Here is a 17727-nt window from a genome sequence, read left to right on the forward strand (position 1 = left end):
TTAATGGGTGGAATAGTTTGAGATAATTTTTTGACATGTTTTATATTTCTAGCTTTGTCACCCCTGTGAGATTTTACTATTAGACCTAGAGTAAAAGGTCAGTAGCAAAATGAACACAGATATATGAGAAAAGAATCCTAAGCAAGTATGAAAAGTATCAGCTTAATAGTTTCCTTGTGTCAGCATATGTAATGTAAACAGTGCAAGTGCTACGTACATAGCAGCATTCATTCCCAGCTTACTAAGACTAATATTTTTTATTTCTTTTAGTAAGTTATACCTGGGAACAGATAGAACTTTCTCAATATATTCATAAATCAAAATAATTCACTAAAATTCTGCAAATGTGTCTTAAAATCAGTATTATTTGTAAGTGGGCTCTGACAGATACAATTTTAAATAATCCTAAGTCAAGACAATCAGGCTAGCTTTCTTTGGATATGTGAGCCTCGCACCTCTGATTGGATGAGTGTAAAGCTTTGAATCAAATTCCCACAGTGAATATTATACTTAAGATTTAAAATGTTCATTTTATATCAATATTTTCCAACATGAACTTAAAATGTACTGTTTCTGCAAACATTCCTCCAGAAAAAGTCATTTGTTTGAACACGGTGAAAGTGTCTCAGGAAAGGTTACCCACACAGCTGGAATAATTTTGAATAAAAATTCTGATGTATTTACCTACAGGTTGTATAATACTCACTTTCCCCTCATAAAGAGTGCTATTTGAGCCTGATGAATAAGATTAATAATCTGTTGCCAATTTCTCCATTCTTCAGGATCAGGTTTTTAAGCGTGGCTCAAAAATTGCAAATATTTAGTAAAAGATGAATTGTGTAAGAAACCTTCTTGTGGTCTAAAGTGCCTTGTAAATAGTAGAGACAAGTATTCTGTATTACTTGGAAGGGAAAATACAATAGTATTTATACAGAGAAGCACAAAAAATACAAAAGCAGCTAAAATGATCTTTTGTGGGAGCTGTCACTAAACTAAAATATGACATGTGACTTCAACTAGATTTTTTTTTTCTGCTATAATTAACTTTGTCTTTTGACAACTCCTTCTGAGGCATATATTAATTAAATATGGGATAATGAATAGAGACAATAGATCACCAGGGTATAAATCAATTGAGGGGTTCTGATGATACCATAAACCACAAGAATGGAGTATGTGCAGTTAATAATAACATCAAAAGACTGTGATTGATTTGGAACTTAGCGATCCTTCCACATTCATTATTATTTTATATAAAGCATAAAAACGAGTGGTGTTTTATGCAAAGACAAGATGATTTTTCTCCCCCGGGCTCTTTGATAATGGAGAAATTGTCATTGTTCACAGTTAAAGAAAAAGGCCGGGCTTATTATGTGGAGAGGGATGGTGGAAGGTCCTTGTGTGGTCACAGAGAAGCCCTGGGACTAAGAACAGTTTTACTGTAATTATTTATATACCTTCTATGGAGAATTTGGGGCCAAGTTTTCTGGTAGTTTAAAATGCTGCTGCTGCTTGCAATCCACTGAAATTTTACTGATTGATTTTTTTTTTTTTTTTTTTTTTTTTTTTTACCCTCAGGTTGTGCCTGTTTACCAGATTCTATTCCATGGAGTCTAAGACCTTTTCCCTGTAAGTGACCTCAGATTTTTATTTTTTCCAGAAATATAAAACCATACACTTAAGTATGTTTAAAGTATATAAATGTTAATAACCTTTATTTATCAATGGTAACATTAAGGTCAAACTAGTGTATTTTCTGCAGTTGTGCCTCTTGTACAGTAAATCTGAACCAAAGTGTGCTCTCTATGGTATGACAACAGTTTTAGGAAACTGCATGGGGATAACTATGTTTGCGTGTGTATATACACACGCACATACACACATATATCTACATGAACTTTTGTAAAATAGCATTTGCTGAGTACAGTGTGCCTCTGGGTTTTGCCACACACACTCCTTACCTAGTCAGTGTTTTCCATTTTAAATTTATTGAGCGTGGGAAGATGAGGCGAGGGAATGTGGGATGTTTTGGTTCCTAATTCAGAATGTTCAATGAGAGAAGTCTTCAGGCAGAAAGCTGAGCTCATGCTCCTTTTAGCTATGCTGTGATGCTGTCAGAAGTGCATATGGAAAGGTTTTTAGCAGATACATAGGGCATTGGTCAAAGTCTTGTTACTATTTATTATACACCTTTAAAACGTGGTCAGGTATCTCTGGGCTATGCAACACTTTGTAAAACAAAGAACTAGAAGATACCTCTGTAACTGCATACCAGGCACAATGGTGAAATGGGATTTTGGCCATTTGATCAGATACAGTGCTTAAGAATGAGGAGTCAGGTTTGAATTTGTCAGTTAACGCAGCTATCATCACCAACTATAAATAAATGCATTAATTTAAAGTCTCTGTCCCCTACTGCCCAGCTGCTTTCCCCAGGGTAGTCTGCAGAGCTTTCTGGCAGCTCTAGCATTCATTCTTTGCTGGTAGCTTTTGAAGTTATAGATATTGAAAAGAAAGACCCTGTAATCCTGGAGGGGATGTGAGCCATGGAAATTCTTGGCTTTGCAGTTTGGCATTTGCTGCTCTTCTAAACATTTCTCATTTTGACACTGAAGCCAGTACCTGAGAATCTGCCATGTTTTATGTGCATGAGATTAGAGCCAGGATGTTGAGGAGAGGCTTTGGACACTGGACGGAGAACCGGGGTGGTGCAGGTATGAGATAGCATACCAGCTCCAACCCTTTGTGGAATGCCAGGCTGGGCTCAGAGGCCAGAAGGCGGCCACTGCATGCTCCAGCACAGCCTCATCTGCACAGGGAGCAGCAGGCTGCTTGAGGAGGTAAATCCCAACACACGTAATAAGCTCTGAGAAAGGTGTTTCCAAAGCTGGAAATGCATGGGAAGTAAAGAAGGACTGTGAAATATGCAGCACAGTTTATCCAGCAATATTAAAAGGGGGTTCAAAGACTTCAGGGGCATTTTGGCTTATCTTGGCTGCCTTGTACTCTTGGTACGTTTAAAAACCAAGTTCATTTATATTTACCTTGCAGTTATAATTGTGTGCACACTTAATTCAACATAACTGGTTGCTTCAGGAGCCTCTCTTTCCACGTAATCTGCTCTGAGTCCTAAAAGAAACCTGGAGATGTCTTGGGCTCAAAATTTTTTTATATCAGCTTAAGTTGGCTTCCAAATACTTGGGTAAACACAACCATCAGTGATTTTTAGAAATGTCTATCTGTCCATTTGAAATGTAAATTTGCTGCTAAGGGCACTGCATATAAGTAAATTACATTTTAAACACCAAAGCCATTTTATTTGCTGAGGCTGTGGGCACATTTTAATACTGCAATGCTAGCATTTTAAGTGTATTTTTTGAGGCCTCTAGAGCGCTGTCACGGGTAGACATCGTATAAATAACATTTATTGTTATTATCATTGTATGTCGTATTCACTCTGTTTTGCTACCATTAATAAACCATTCAGGCAATGTTGTTGTAATGTATAATATTAGCAGCAGCCTCCTTTGGGAGACATATAACTGGATACTTAATATTCTATCTGTTTCCTGGGCCATCTCTCCATAGGCACAGACGCTACAGTGTGTTCAAAGTTCAATATAAAAAAATGGACTGGCTATGCAAAGATCACAGCATCTTACAACACGCCTCACTGTAATTCACACCGTGGCCATTGCTGTCAAAATTCTGCTACACTAGATAATAGTAAATTAGTGAAATTGCCTGTAATTTTGGAAATGCTATTTTGCTCGTTTTAAATTCATCATTGCTCAAAAAAAAAAAAAAAATGCATTCACTAATGTTATCCCCTTCCTCCTCAGCCTTCCAGATGAGGCTGTTGCCCTGCAGCCCTCTTGTGGGGCTGCCTGAATTACAGAAAAGACTGGCGCTGAGGAAAAGCAAACTGCAAAGCCCAGAGTTGTTTGAGGGCTGTATTAATTTGTGCTGAGGATCTGGGCCTTATGCATATCCTCCTTAATGGCTTGCAAAGCAAAATTGCTGTGACATTTTCTCTTAATAAACAGTATACTAAAACCAACCATGCTTAAAATTGCACTCTTGAAAAACACAAAAACAAACATCATTTTGGATAATGATGATGATGTGAATATGGAAGAAAAAGTATATATCTAATGAAAGCACTGTTGGATTAGTGGGGTGGCTTTGCCAGGTAGGAAGGAAAGATGGCCCTGATGCAGGGCCTCCACACCACGTAGCCACCCAAACGCTTCATCGGCTCACAAGGCTAAACGTACCAGCTGGCAGATGCCCCTGAAGGGCACTGCTGGCCAGGCGGGCCTTGGGCAGGCAAGGGAGGCTGCTGTCAGTGCTTGGCCTCGAAAGGCCCGTCCTGGCTGCACCCACCTCCCTGGCCAGTCTCAATGGGCTTTCTTCCTCCAGTGTTGTACACCTTTTTTTTGTGTTGCTGTTTTTCCTCTTGGATCCTGTCTTTTAACAGTCCTGCCTCTGTTTGTGATGTATTCACCTTTCCTGTCCCTCTGTGGTTTTTCTCACAGCTCTTCCCAGGAACTTTGAGTCCTGACAATGTGGCTGGGACATATTGGATCTGGCCCGTGGGCCTTGGCACGCCAGCAGCTAACCTCAGGAGGAGAGGAGGGAGCTCACGCTGAGCAGCATCGGCACCAACAGGCATCCAGGAAAGAACACGAGCCTGTGGCTCCACCGCTTTTTAGCTATAGACACACTTTTCTTTCCTTGTTGCCTGTCCTGCTCTTATTTTTTTTTCCCATCTGGGAAATAAAACCTTGCTGACATCAGTCACCAATAACACGCAAAAAGCCAGCATGAGCTGTTGGTTTGGAGGACCCCTGTGCTGCGACCCCCACCCTACCTGCCAGCCTGTGGAAGTCTCACAGGGGCTCTGCTGCCTGTACGGCCAGCTCACGACATAGGATGTAGCTGATGTCCTGCAACTCAAGCACCTTCTTGAAGGTAAGAGTGCACTACCACCTCCTTCCCTATGCCATTGGCAGTGCCCTGTGATCTTTCCAGCAACTGATGGGTTTTTTCCAGTCTTTCCTTACTCACTCATTCCACATAAAACTTTAGATGTAATTTGCACACTCATGCATTACTTGCTTAATGGCCTCTCTGTGACTGTTCCATCTCTTTGAAGGTAACTGTTAACTTTTCTGTATAATGACATGATCATCGTCTTAGTTCATATTAGACCATGTAAAAGTCCTCCCAGCCCTGCACAGTCCAGGAGAAATGTTTCCTTGCCTTTTATTGGTGGGAAACTGCACTTCAGGGCAGGCTGACTAGCAGGTTTTCAACCTTCACACAGGACAGGAGAGCAGGGGATAGGAAGAATATCCTCCTCACGGTCTAGTCCGGTGCTCTGTTTCTTACACGGACAATGTCTGTGGAGGAATCTGAGTGATGGGCACATAGTAAAACAGCCATCTGAGACTGAAAGGATTAAACATGGTGAAATGATGGTGTAAACGTCCTTCATGGTTTTCTTACATGTCACTGCGTGACTGCTATTGGTAGGCACCTGTCTCTTGAAAACATGAATAGCCAGCAGACCAGCCCATGACAATCCACCATTTCCTGCCACAGGTTCAGCTGAGTGCAGTCATGTCACCTCATTAAATGTTTGCAGCCAGCCAATGATGCCATTTTGACCAGTGGTCGGAAGTGCAGTGAAAGTCTTTGGAGTTAATGCTGTGTATGTTTCCTGAATATTCCTGCACTTTTGCAGGGCAGCTAGTGCTAAAGAAAAGCCAGATAAATTGATTTTAAAAGGAAGAGACTTAAATTAAAATAGAGAACAATAACTGAACTACATACAAGATATAATTAAGTTCCAAAAGCAGTCCTGAATTTCTTGTTAAAGATTATATGACAGAGGAATGCAGGATTTTAAGGATCGTGGACATCACTATGTCAGCTCCTTCACAGAAACTGGCAACCGTTTAATAGACACCGTGCCCAGAAAGGCCCAAAAGGACTGTAGTCTCTGATTGCCTGGTGTGTTTCCTAGGTACTAAGCCAGATTGTATCTCATCATGACAGAGTTCTTTTAAACAGTGTCCTGCTAAAAACTTGGTCCTGAACAAGACTAGAGGACTAGTACCAGTGTGTCTCACTTGGATTTCTTCAGTTTGGTCACTCACTGGATACAGCCTGTTGTTCTTTCTTGGTAGCATGGAGCTTTTCTGTGTGATCAGTTGATGGGAGCCTGAAGGTATTAAAAGAGGAAGAGACTATGGCAAAGCATGAGGAAAGGTGAGGGAGTTTGAGTCGATCCATAACTTAGTTATTTCTGTATGTACATAATAAACATACTTCAGTACACAGGTCAGATGGGCTGTGCATATCTTGTTGTTCAGCAGATCTTCACCAGTTCAGTCATGTATTTTATAGTGAGAACAACACTGTCCCCATTCATGACCACTGGACAGATGTGGTGCAGAAAATAAACATCTGTTTTTCCCAGAGATTCTCTGTGTGTCAGATCTGCCAGCATGGAGATGCTGCGCTGGTGTTATGGGTCAGGTGTATAGTATTGTCTTTATTCCAAAGGAAGACAGGAAATGTTACAATATTGGAATAAGACCCTTGGCTTAAAATGTTACACTGCTGGAATACTGCAAGCAGTCAGGGTGACACTCTCCCACTGAACTATACATGGGAAGAGAGATCTCATATCCCTCTTCAGTGTCTGTGCACTGGCTGCTGCATCCTTTTAGACCCTTGCTGACCCAGGCTGTCACTTGTAGAAATCCCAGAGTAGCATGTAGGCCTCACATTGTTCTTTGTGCTTATTACTTTATTTCAGCCCTTTCTTTTCCAATTTTGGGATTGACATGTGGCTCTGGTGGTGATGTGCAGTGTCATAAATAGACACCCTCCGTGCAGACAGTTAGTAGCCTGGGAAATCAGGGAGTGAGCTGTTGCCCTTCCGCTCCTTCCCCCTTTGCCCTAGGCTGTAAAGCTCAGAGGAAATGGTGTGAGTCCTAATAAGTAAAATTATTTATATATTTCGTTATGTGTAAGAATATTATCTATAACCTAGCTTATTTTTTCTTTTAAATTCTTTGAGAAGAGTATCTGAATGGTAGCATTTAATCACATTTGTTTTAGAGCTTTACACACAATTTTTGCAGGGTGAATCTGGCTCCCTGAAAAAATACAGTGCTCCAGGCTCTGACGAGCCCCTTCCTGAAAGCCCTTCAATGGACCCTGAACTTCCCTTGGACTCTTCACTGGCTTTTTGGAAGCTGTGAGATAATTACCCATTTGGACTTCACAACAGCAATTGGGCCATGCATTCTCCCAGAAGCAGGGAAAAAAGTGATGTGGGGGTGGTGTGTGGGGGGACAGCTAGAGGAAGATAGAGGGTGGGGAGAAAAGAGTAGTGAAAACAGCTCATCAAAGTCCACTCTTGGCTGCTACCTGTTGATAGTGAAGAGAAGATGAATCACCAGCTTAGGTCTGTGACAGGTTTCCTGAGATGAGAAAAAAGGGGCCCAGTAAATGCATGCAGCCTTCTCCCATCATCCCTTTAATAACCTGTAATATCGTAGCAGGATATTTTTGTCACATCGAATCTGATTGATGGTCTTGGCTATAAGACATTACAAGTGTAAAGTAAATTGACTGAACACCTAAACATACAAATTATTAAAAGGAGGGGGGAGTGGGCTTGGGCCTCCTGGGGAAAGCAGGCAGGCTTTAGTTAAGATGATCCCATTTCCAAGTGCAATTTATAGTCTATTGACTTGCAGCAGTGTCTTTTCAGATGTGAGGAAATTGTCATACATTGCAAATGAGAAGCTGTTTTGACATCAGGATCGCAGAGAGTGCCAGGAAGAAATGATATCAATGCCTGGTCTGTTAAGGTTAAATGAAGTTGCATTGTTGCCAGCAGATAGGCATTCATTTCCTTTTCTTCCCTGCCTGTCCATGTGTACAATTACTGTGATTAGGATGAGTTACAATGTGCTTCTGACACCCATTGTATTGACAGCTCACCTAGTTTTTTCCACTCAAGTGGCACTAGTCATTATTTAAACACTTGGGTATTTTGACAGGGAAGATCCATGCCTGCCAGTCAAGTGTATCAATGACAAGGCGGCCTTAGCCCCTGGACACATACTGCTGAATTAAAGCAGTCAAAGCCATCACTGCTGGAATATGATGAACCTTTTTTAGAAACGGGGCTCTGGCAAGCCCGTAGATGCACTTGGTCTATTCTTCCCGCCTTCTCCATGTATTACTGCTATTCATGTGCTTGTTTTTTCCCATGTACGTTGTGATCTTTTGGAGGAAAGCATGATTGCAAAGTAAATTATTATAAAGGAGAAAGGAGTTGAAATGGTTGTGGGCTTTTACATTGGGGGGGTAGTTTTAATTCGGACTATCCTGGAAAAGAGCATCAGTTAGCGTAGGTGGGTCAGCCTGAGGGTTGAGCAGGCTGATGAAATGGGAACGTGCTTTGATTTGTTGCTGTGTACCCCTATGACAGTTTAGTGTTAGTGGCTGTTTGTTTACTTCCTCCAGGCTGCATTTTAAGTGCTGTAGTACTTGGACCCAATCTTGAAGGAATAAGAGTGCAAAACAGCTGGATTTCATCTGTAAGCCATAGGGCTCCCATCATGCTAACGGTGTACTACTGGCAGTGGCAAGCAAGCCTTCATCGAGCACTGAGGACTACTTCCTTGTCCAGAACTGTGTCCCTTTGCTAGAAAGGGGCAGTCTTGCATATCTACATGCTGTCAAAGAAGTTATAATGTGGGCTTGTGCGAGTAGAGGAATGTATAGGTGAGACCAGAAGGCAGCCAGTTGGCTCTCAATGATGCTTTGCAAAGAAATCCAACAACTTGCAGGCTGACGTCACACCTAGCACCTTTCCTTTGGTTTGGCAGACAGTCTTAAGTTCTCTCTGAATGCCTGGAGAAGACAGCTGCCCTGAAAGGGCTGCAGGGTTAATAAACGTATTAGTGCCTTGGGCAAAAGCAATCTTGAAATAAGAAATTCTGCAGCCTGAATATATCAAGTAGAAGAGATCAAGTTTCTGTGTCAGTGTGACCTAAGTTATGGTATATATTATATGGGAAACTTTACATATGGTAGATGATATAATTACAGGCAGGCGATACACTGCATATTGTATGTAGCATCTGTTATATATGTTGGATTGTACACACTAGGTTTCTCTATCACACACCCTGAGATCTTTTTCCAAATTACGTCTTTCATGTGTTTCAAAAGCAAATAAATATACCAAGGTTCCTTGATTTTTTTTTTTAATTTTTTTTTTTTTTTTTTTTTTACTGTTAGGAAGCTTTGATAGTTTGGGTTCAGTTTGGAGAAAACCTTGGGAGGAATGACAAAATAGCTTTGTGCAGAAGGATTCTGAAAATTGAAAAAATATTTGTGCTGAAGGTGAGAGGATGAAGGAGGAAAACTAACATACATAGAACAGAAAAAAGAAGTACCAGCTGTGCGTTTTTACCAGGTCTCATTCCAATGTCTTTGAATACTTGAATAAGTGCTGGGGGCACATCCAGTTGTTTACGTATTATTGTGCTTTCAAAGACTTTTAGGGCTTTGCAGATGTCCTTGTTTGTGTGAATATATGAGCATGTGCACATGCACACAAAGATTTCGACAGGTTGTTCTCAGAGCTACTAAACTAGTACTCTGTAAGGCTTCTGCATTTTCATGATCTGCTCCCCCTCTCCCCAGTGCTGGATGATGATAATAAAGAAAACGGTTTGCAGATTTCTATTGGAATCAGAAAGGAGTCTAAGCTTTACTGGAAAATCAATTATGTAGTAGGCGAAGTACCCCATAATGTTCAGCAAAAAAAATATGCTAACATCCAGGTCAGTACATTGGAAAACACATTTATCATGATTTCCATGATAGCCTCAGCCTAGTGCGTCACAAGAGCAACCTCTGAACTTTCTTGAACCGAATAGTCAAATGGACAGCTCTGCCTACTTAGCATTTTGAAAATTTGCTTCTCTTCTGAGCCTTGAATTGGAAGCCTCGTAAAATGGGCCCTTCAGTCTCCCCAAAGAGGTTTTAATAAACGTTTCCTGTAGAGATCTTTTGTTGCCCGACTTGTTTCTTTGACTCAGCTCTAAAAAGGGCTTCGTATGGGTCCTCAAACTTCTTTTGCCAGTGATTTGCCTCGGGAAACATTGACTATTAAATGTAGTTAAATGTACAGAGCACTAAATGTATATACGATGAAATTACAGCTTCTGGCAGTCACATAGGTTTCCTTTAAATGCTTGCTTCTTCACTTAGCTTGGTATTTCACATTTCTATTACAGATTATCATGGAGAAGCTAGTTATGCTCTCAGCAGTGTTGTGCTAGGTGCTGTACAAATACAAGGCTAGAGATAGAGGCAGTCCTTTCACTGAGCTATTTACAATCCAGAAAATACGTGCGTACGTTTGAGCAAGTGGTTGTGCAGTGATTGCGTGAGAAAACTATAAATGGCTGCACGTCAATCAAAACTAATCTTACCTTTGCCCTGCTGGCACTTCCAAGAGCTAACAGCTCTGCTGCAGCCTTGGGACTTGGAATGCAAAGCAAATTTCCAAATGAAAAAACAGTGAAGCTCCTATAGAGCCGTCCATGATGAAGATGTATCGCAACATGCAATACTGTGCACAGAACAGGTTAAATAGCCAAGTTACCCCCCTCTGGTGAAACAACCCTCTGCAGTCCTCTTCCTCTGAACACGGCCTACTGAAAAGAGACCTGGGGTTTCACCTAGCTGCCTGTGTCCCAGGGTATATCCAACCATCCTGATGTGTATCCATTCCCCACTTGTCTTTTTCTGCATAGGTTGTAAGCAGAACTTGTCTTTGCTAAGTAGCTATACAGTTTCAGTAGAATATTTGAAATAAACCAGGGGGGAGCATTTGACATCCAAATTTGAAATCTGTTCTCTCAACTTTAAGATAAAGTATTAATGTTGTTAGACCTTTCTAGACTTTATTCGTAGTGTCATTCCTCTACACAAAACAGGCACAGTACTGGGACACGGGTGCACCTGCAAATTCCTTCACTGCCATGATTTTTACACCAGCTGCATTCCTGAACTAACCACAGAAACTGTAGAAAAGCAGGGCAGAAGGGACTGTTGAAAGCAGTTTTGCGCATTCCTCTGCCCCAAGCAGGCTCAGCAATACTTCTGTCGTTCCTGACAGACGTCTGTTCAGTTAGAGTTTAAAGATGTCCCTTTCTGGAGGCTTCACAGCCTGTCCAGGCAATCTGTTGGAGGGCTTCATCATCCTTCCCATTAGAAAGCTTTTTCATATCTAACGTTTTTTTACTCTCCCCGCAGTTTATGGGCATTCTTTCTTGGCTTATCCACTGTGAATGTGGAGAACAAGTTGTTCCTTTCCTGTTTGCAGCAAAATTTCAATGTATTTTATGACTGTTAGGTCCCACATCCAGTTTAGCCTCCTCAGGCTGAACAACCCCAACTCTTGCAGTTGACTGCTTTCTCTCTATCATCTCCTTATGTATCTTGTGAGGCTTATTGATTCCTCCCTGTGATATTATTTTCTGCAACAATAAAATTGGTTTGATAGTATTTTTTATCCACTTTCAATGATGCTTAAGCATGCAGAGGATACGATGTATCTCTTTCCATAGCCAGAAATGCCAGTCTCACCGACTTTCAATAAAGAACAGAGCTTCCCACAGCCTCATCAATGCGCTGATATCTTTGGCTAATGGAATCTTGTGACTTTGTTCTCATTGATGAATGGAAACAGAGTGTGCATGGATGAAAGGGAAATACCTCAGATCTCTTATTATTAAGTGTGATCTTGAGCATATCTGTAGCCAGAGGGGAAAAAAAAGAGAATTTGACGGAAGTCTATACATTTTTCTTTTATTCACGACCTAGAATGGACTATTCCTGTCTTGGCAGTGAAAGAAAACAGCATCAGTCCTAAAAAGACTATCTACTTAAAATCAATTTGTAATGAATTTCAGTCTGTGGTGGGGACAGTGTTATTAAAATGGTGCTGCTGCTGGTGTTTCTCTTGGACAGATGAGATAGTTAACACACTTACCCAAAAGTGGGCTTAAGGTATAGCAAGCTCAGGGGAAAATAGGAACAGAAAAGTCCATCTCTCTTTGCTTTTTGCTTTTCAGTAAAAAGATGATCTCTGTTCAAAATTTATTTTAAATGTTGGAAGAAACAACAGCATAGCACTTCATGTTGATGTGAGATGCCTGGAAGGTGACACTCAGAGGTGTAATGCACTTGCCATAAGACAAGCTAATCATGGGTGAGAGGGGATCAGAATCATAAAATATGCCCCGTTTTCTTTATATGTAGTAAGAACACAGCTGTAAAGGGACAATCTTGACCTTATAGTCAAAGCTTATTTAAGGACATCCTTTACCATGCTCGAAGGTTGAAAAGAAAGGTGAGCAACAGGAATGGGTGAGAAATCTGGGTGGACTCTTTGGCATGGCAGTCTTAAGTTCTGGGCGAGAAGTGCAGAGAACATTGTTTTGCCGAAGTTAAGCTGTGGAGATGATGCTACTAGGACCTATTATGAATTTTTTTTTTTTTTTAATCTTGCAGCTTCTCATAGGGAGCTAATTTTTTGTGTTATGTTGTAGCGCACTGCCCTTCAAATCTATCCAGACAGGTTTTGGCATCTTTTACTCCAAAATGTTATAATCCTCACGTTGATTTGATTGCTGACGTACCAAGCCCTGTCAAAAACCAGTAATGAGCAGTGTTCATTGCTCTCTTTTAAATGAATGTAGAAAATGTGATTTTTTTTTTCTGCTCATATGTTGAGCTGAGACTTAAATCTTTCCCTGCTGGTCTGAAGGGAGAATGGATAAATAATTTTTTTTTATCATCAAGTTAAGTATGAGCCCGGTCTTTAGATCCTGCAGCCACCTCTGACTGATAGAGTTGTTTCCCGAACATCCAGTAAACAAAACTGCCTGGCAACACCCAAGGGATATGAGCACTTTTAAGCATTCTTTACATGTCTAGGAAAAAAGCTTGACTGTAGCAGTCAACAGTCTTGGGGGAAATGCTAAGCATGGATATCTTCATTACTTTTCAATTAAGCAGCAAGCTTATGGATTACAGGAAACCCTTGAGGAAGAAGTCAAGCTCTGAATGTAGCTCTCAGGGATCACACTGGGGAGGGTTTATCCCTAGAACAGTACATGTTTTGGGTAAGGATCCCAAAGATGGGATTTATTGTCTGGAAGGTGCAGGGTGGCGAGAAACACCTTGAGAATTAGTTTTATCTGACAGTCTGGTGACTGATAGGAACAGGAGAAGCAGAGAAAGCAACCCCCAGAATCGCTGGTTGTTATAATTCCTCACTTACCATGAAAAAGTCAATATTTCTTTGAGCTTATGGTCCCATTAACTCATCTTCTACTCCTATTGCTTAATACCCAATATGATTTCACCATTTTTGGAAACCTTTCAACTTTCCATCCTCCTTGAAGAGCAATTCCTTCAGGGATGTGTGGCATTACAGTGGCAAGATTTCCAGAAACAAGGCTGGATCCACAAATAGTTGTGGGGTGCCTCCCAGTAAAGCTGGAAGTTGACAATGCTCTGAGTTGGTTAGGGAGAATGATCTGCTCATGGGGAAATATTTACTGTAACATCGTCATTTGTGGAAGAAGAGTAGGAAGAATGCCTCTGAACCCCACTGTGGTCTTCGCAAGGTATAGATGTTGGGGGATTTTGGGGAGGTCCATCCATAATGATTGGCTTTTGAGGACATTCTCCAGGTATTGGTGCAACCACAGCAAGAATAAAGTGGCATCTTGTAGAAAGCACTGAGAGAGATACATTCAGGCTGTCTAACCACTACTGATCTGTTACCAAGACCTGATAACCACCTGGAAGCCCATCTGACTACTTTCCTGTAAGACAATATTGCAACAGTTGGGAAAGAGGCAACTGGGGGATGCATCTGTCTGCCTGTGCCTTCCCAGCAAGATAGAGGGCATGCTGAAGAGAATAGGAGAGTTGTACGCTGCTCTGAGGTGCATTGTAATGGCCACAGAGGCAAGATCAACAGTGTCATTATCCTGTTTTGTTCTAGCATGATTCCCCTAGCTTGTAGGTGTTATTGGAATAAGGGTTTATATCATCTCTGTCCGTTTGCAGTAGGCTGTTTAGACAATGCTGTGGCATGTGTTTGGAACGAGACCACTGCATCTCCTGGACCACTAAGTGGCAGTTGTCCTGCAGCTTCTATGAAAGGTTACTCTACATAAACTGAAAAGGGGAACAATGGAGTAAATGGAGACCATGCTTGGTATATTTGCTGAGTGTCAGAATGGGACTATCTACGATAGATATATGTGCGGTATGGAAGCATCACAGAGGGACAAATAGGGAAAAGTAAGAACACAAAACACTACCCGTTCAATTGCCTGATAAATAATCTCTCGGATAACATCCTCTATGTAATAGAAAGAAGCTCACATTGACTTCATTGACCACACAAAACTACATGCCTTAAAGGTTAAGGAACAACTACTAAAAATGTGAGGTATCTTCAATTTATATTTCAGAACTTTATACCCACTATAAAACTGAAGATATTTTATAATTATGCCAACAACAATTAATTAACTTAACATCAAGAACTCCAGAATGATTGAATTAACAGTAAAATCATGATAAGGCTCCAGTTCATCTTAGAGTTTTAGCAAATAATTTATTATCCAGTAAATGGTTAATCACATGTTTTAAGAGTCCCTATTTTTTCTCTCTTCCTTTACATGAGTTTCAGCCCCAGTCTTGCAGTCCAAGCTGAACTGCCATCTGCTATGCAGAGCTATGCTGATTTCAGCAAAGCTCTGCTGGAGACAGTCAGCTTGGGTGGAGCCAGTTTCAAAACTAAGCCTGTGACTGTAGGGGAAAACAACCCACATTTGTTTCTACATCATAAACTTCGTGCAACACAATGCATACTTAAAATGATCCTGTCTAAACTACCTTGGACGAAAGCAGTTCTGCAGTGACCCTGATAACCCTCTGCTTGCCATCGAGGTGGTTGGCACCTAATACTTAGACCAATTGGGTGGAACATGGCATTAATGTGATTGGGTAGCTTCTGCCTGAAAGCCAGAATATGACTGGGTAGCTTCTGCCAGGAAAGCCAGAATGCACATGGTGAATTTTTCTGTTGGAATATTCTGATTTTCATTGTTTCAGCTCCTTGACATCAACTGCAGTGTAAAAGTGCCTTGCAATGCAGATAGACTCACCACCAGTGCAGTGGAAACCACCCTAGCACTATATCACTTCCAAGTGAAAGTGGGTTGATCCCTCCACACCTCCTTGCCTGTTTTCTTTAACTACAGTTCTTTGGGTGTAGAAGTCATTTAAGGTTACTACTGTCAGAACCGCAGGGGTGGAACAAGCAGTTCCTTTAACAGGGGAGCTGATAAAGTCTGGCTCTGTGTGGGTCTGTCTCTCAAGAATGTGCTTCTGTGTGGAGTTTCTGAAAGGAGTCCAAGAGCATTTGTGTCCCTGATGGTGAGTTTATGTTGCAGCTTTGATCTCCACTGGGGCACTGACAGAGGCTTGCATGCTCTCTCTTTTCTTTCTGGCCACCCATTTTCCTAAGGCTGTGGGAATTCTACATTGTGGAGAGCTCTGTCTCCCCAGTGGAGCTGGTCAGAATGTGTTCTTGGGTTAAAAAGTTATTGGGGAGGGACATCAAGACAGATAGCATGACTGCAAGTTTTGTTTCTTCAGGAAACAAGTTAATTTACAGTCATAACCAAAAATAATGTTTCTAGACAAAAAAACTTGTATAGTGCAAAATTTAATACAAGAAAGAATCAAGCTCAAAATTACTTGTGTAGTAGTCATACATAAAAAGCCTTTTAAAATATTAACATATTTAAAATTTAAGTGCAGAATGTAAAGCTACAATGTCATCCTGGTGTCTCCTTTTTTGTTCTAGGATTTGTATACTGACTTCAGATATGATTTATGTATCCATAAATAAGGGATAAGTTTTTCCTTTAGCTCTGCAAAAGATTTTGTATCTTAGCCTCAGGATCCTGCCATTCTTAGTCCCAGGAAAAGCTCTTATTCACTAAATCAGATGTGCAGTTTAATTGACTTGGAGTAGGGAATGTAGAGCTTATTACTGTTCAAATCAAATGTATGCTGACTGGGTAGTATTTCATACCCAGCTTGTTTCTTGTATTGTCTTTTACAATTATGCAGGACAATGGAAAATCAGGGTCATAATACTTTCTTGGGCAACTTTTGGTAAAACTTCTAAAGATGAAATCTGAATTCTTACTAGCACAAGACATCTTTGCTACTTCCAAATCAGTTTGAAGAATTCTTTTTCTAAATGTGTAGGGTCAAATTCTGCTCTCTTCACTCATGTTGTTCCCACTTCCTTTCATTTTCTGTAGTCCTTCTCAAAATAAATATGCTGAACTTGAACTTCTATCTGTACAGCCAACACAAATGTTCATAGACAATGAAAAACTTCTGTGAAGTTCACAGGATGTCTTCTGCTGATTAGCCTTGTTAACCAAGACTTAGTGCTCTTGCTTTCTTGGGTTTGGAGGAGTGAAAAGACCTTCATTCCAAAACAGACCATGAGATAAAAATAAGTAGCAGAAGCACTGTGTTATTAGTGTCCTTCCTTGTGGCTTTCTCTCCTTCAGAGTTTAAGAGTTGCTTAGTTCTGTCTCCTGATTAATCTTCAGCACTTAAGCACGTTCCCAGTGATTCCTCGAGAAATTAGCTGGTCTTTTCATGGCTATCTGGGCTGTCTCAGACAGAAAAAGGAAGCATGAATAAAGTAAGCCTTCCATATACTGTTTCCCTTTGCACACAACCAACCTGTTATAGGCCTTTGAGAAATCTGGCTATATAGAAATAAATATATTTACATACTGTATATTTAAGTACAACTTCCCCCCCACCTCTTTCACCCATTTTCATCCACCTTTTCTTTTTATTAAGTTGGCCCTTCCCAGAAGAGATATAAAACCAGGGCAATTGAACCAAATTGCTTGGATGGCAACAAGGGGGGTGGTCTGAAGTGTAAATGACTTCATTGAGAAAAGTAGTGGCACAAAAAGACATGTAACGAATAAGCGTGACACATGGCTTTTGTGTTTACAAGTATCTTTCCTATGGAAGAACCCAAGTGGTACTTGCATCAACAGTGACCAAAAGACAGAGGTGGTGCTCACTCCTATCTTGACATTAAGATCAATCTATACCAGAAACAGAAGGTCAGATTGTTTATGGCATTTACTGTATGGAAAGGGAGGGGCCATCCCTTCATGAAGGACAAGGGCTCTTTACTTGTTTACGAGTTTTTCTCACTTACACTGGTATAAATCCATTGAATCCTATCCCAGAAGTAAAAACAGAAATTTAGCTCATTGCACTTACAAGCTTTATACCCTGCAGTCTATTTACCCTGAATTTAGACTGCCTGTTCCCCTTTGACGGCACTGTGAGTGGCCACCTGATATTAAGTCGAATGTATCCGATTCAGTTCAATGTCTTGTTTCAGAAGAGATTGGGTGATTATTGAATGTCTATTCACAGACAGCAGAGGTATGGATAACTGGAGATGAATACACGTCTTGTTGAGGAAACAATCAATATTGGTAAGGAGGGATTTCTGAAAGGACTGCACAGAAGGGCATC

This window comes from Nyctibius grandis, chromosome 6, assembly GCF_013368605.1.
Source record: "Nyctibius grandis isolate bNycGra1 chromosome 6, bNycGra1.pri, whole genome shotgun sequence".
Lineage (NCBI taxonomy): Eukaryota > Metazoa > Chordata > Aves > Nyctibiiformes > Nyctibiidae > Nyctibius > Nyctibius grandis.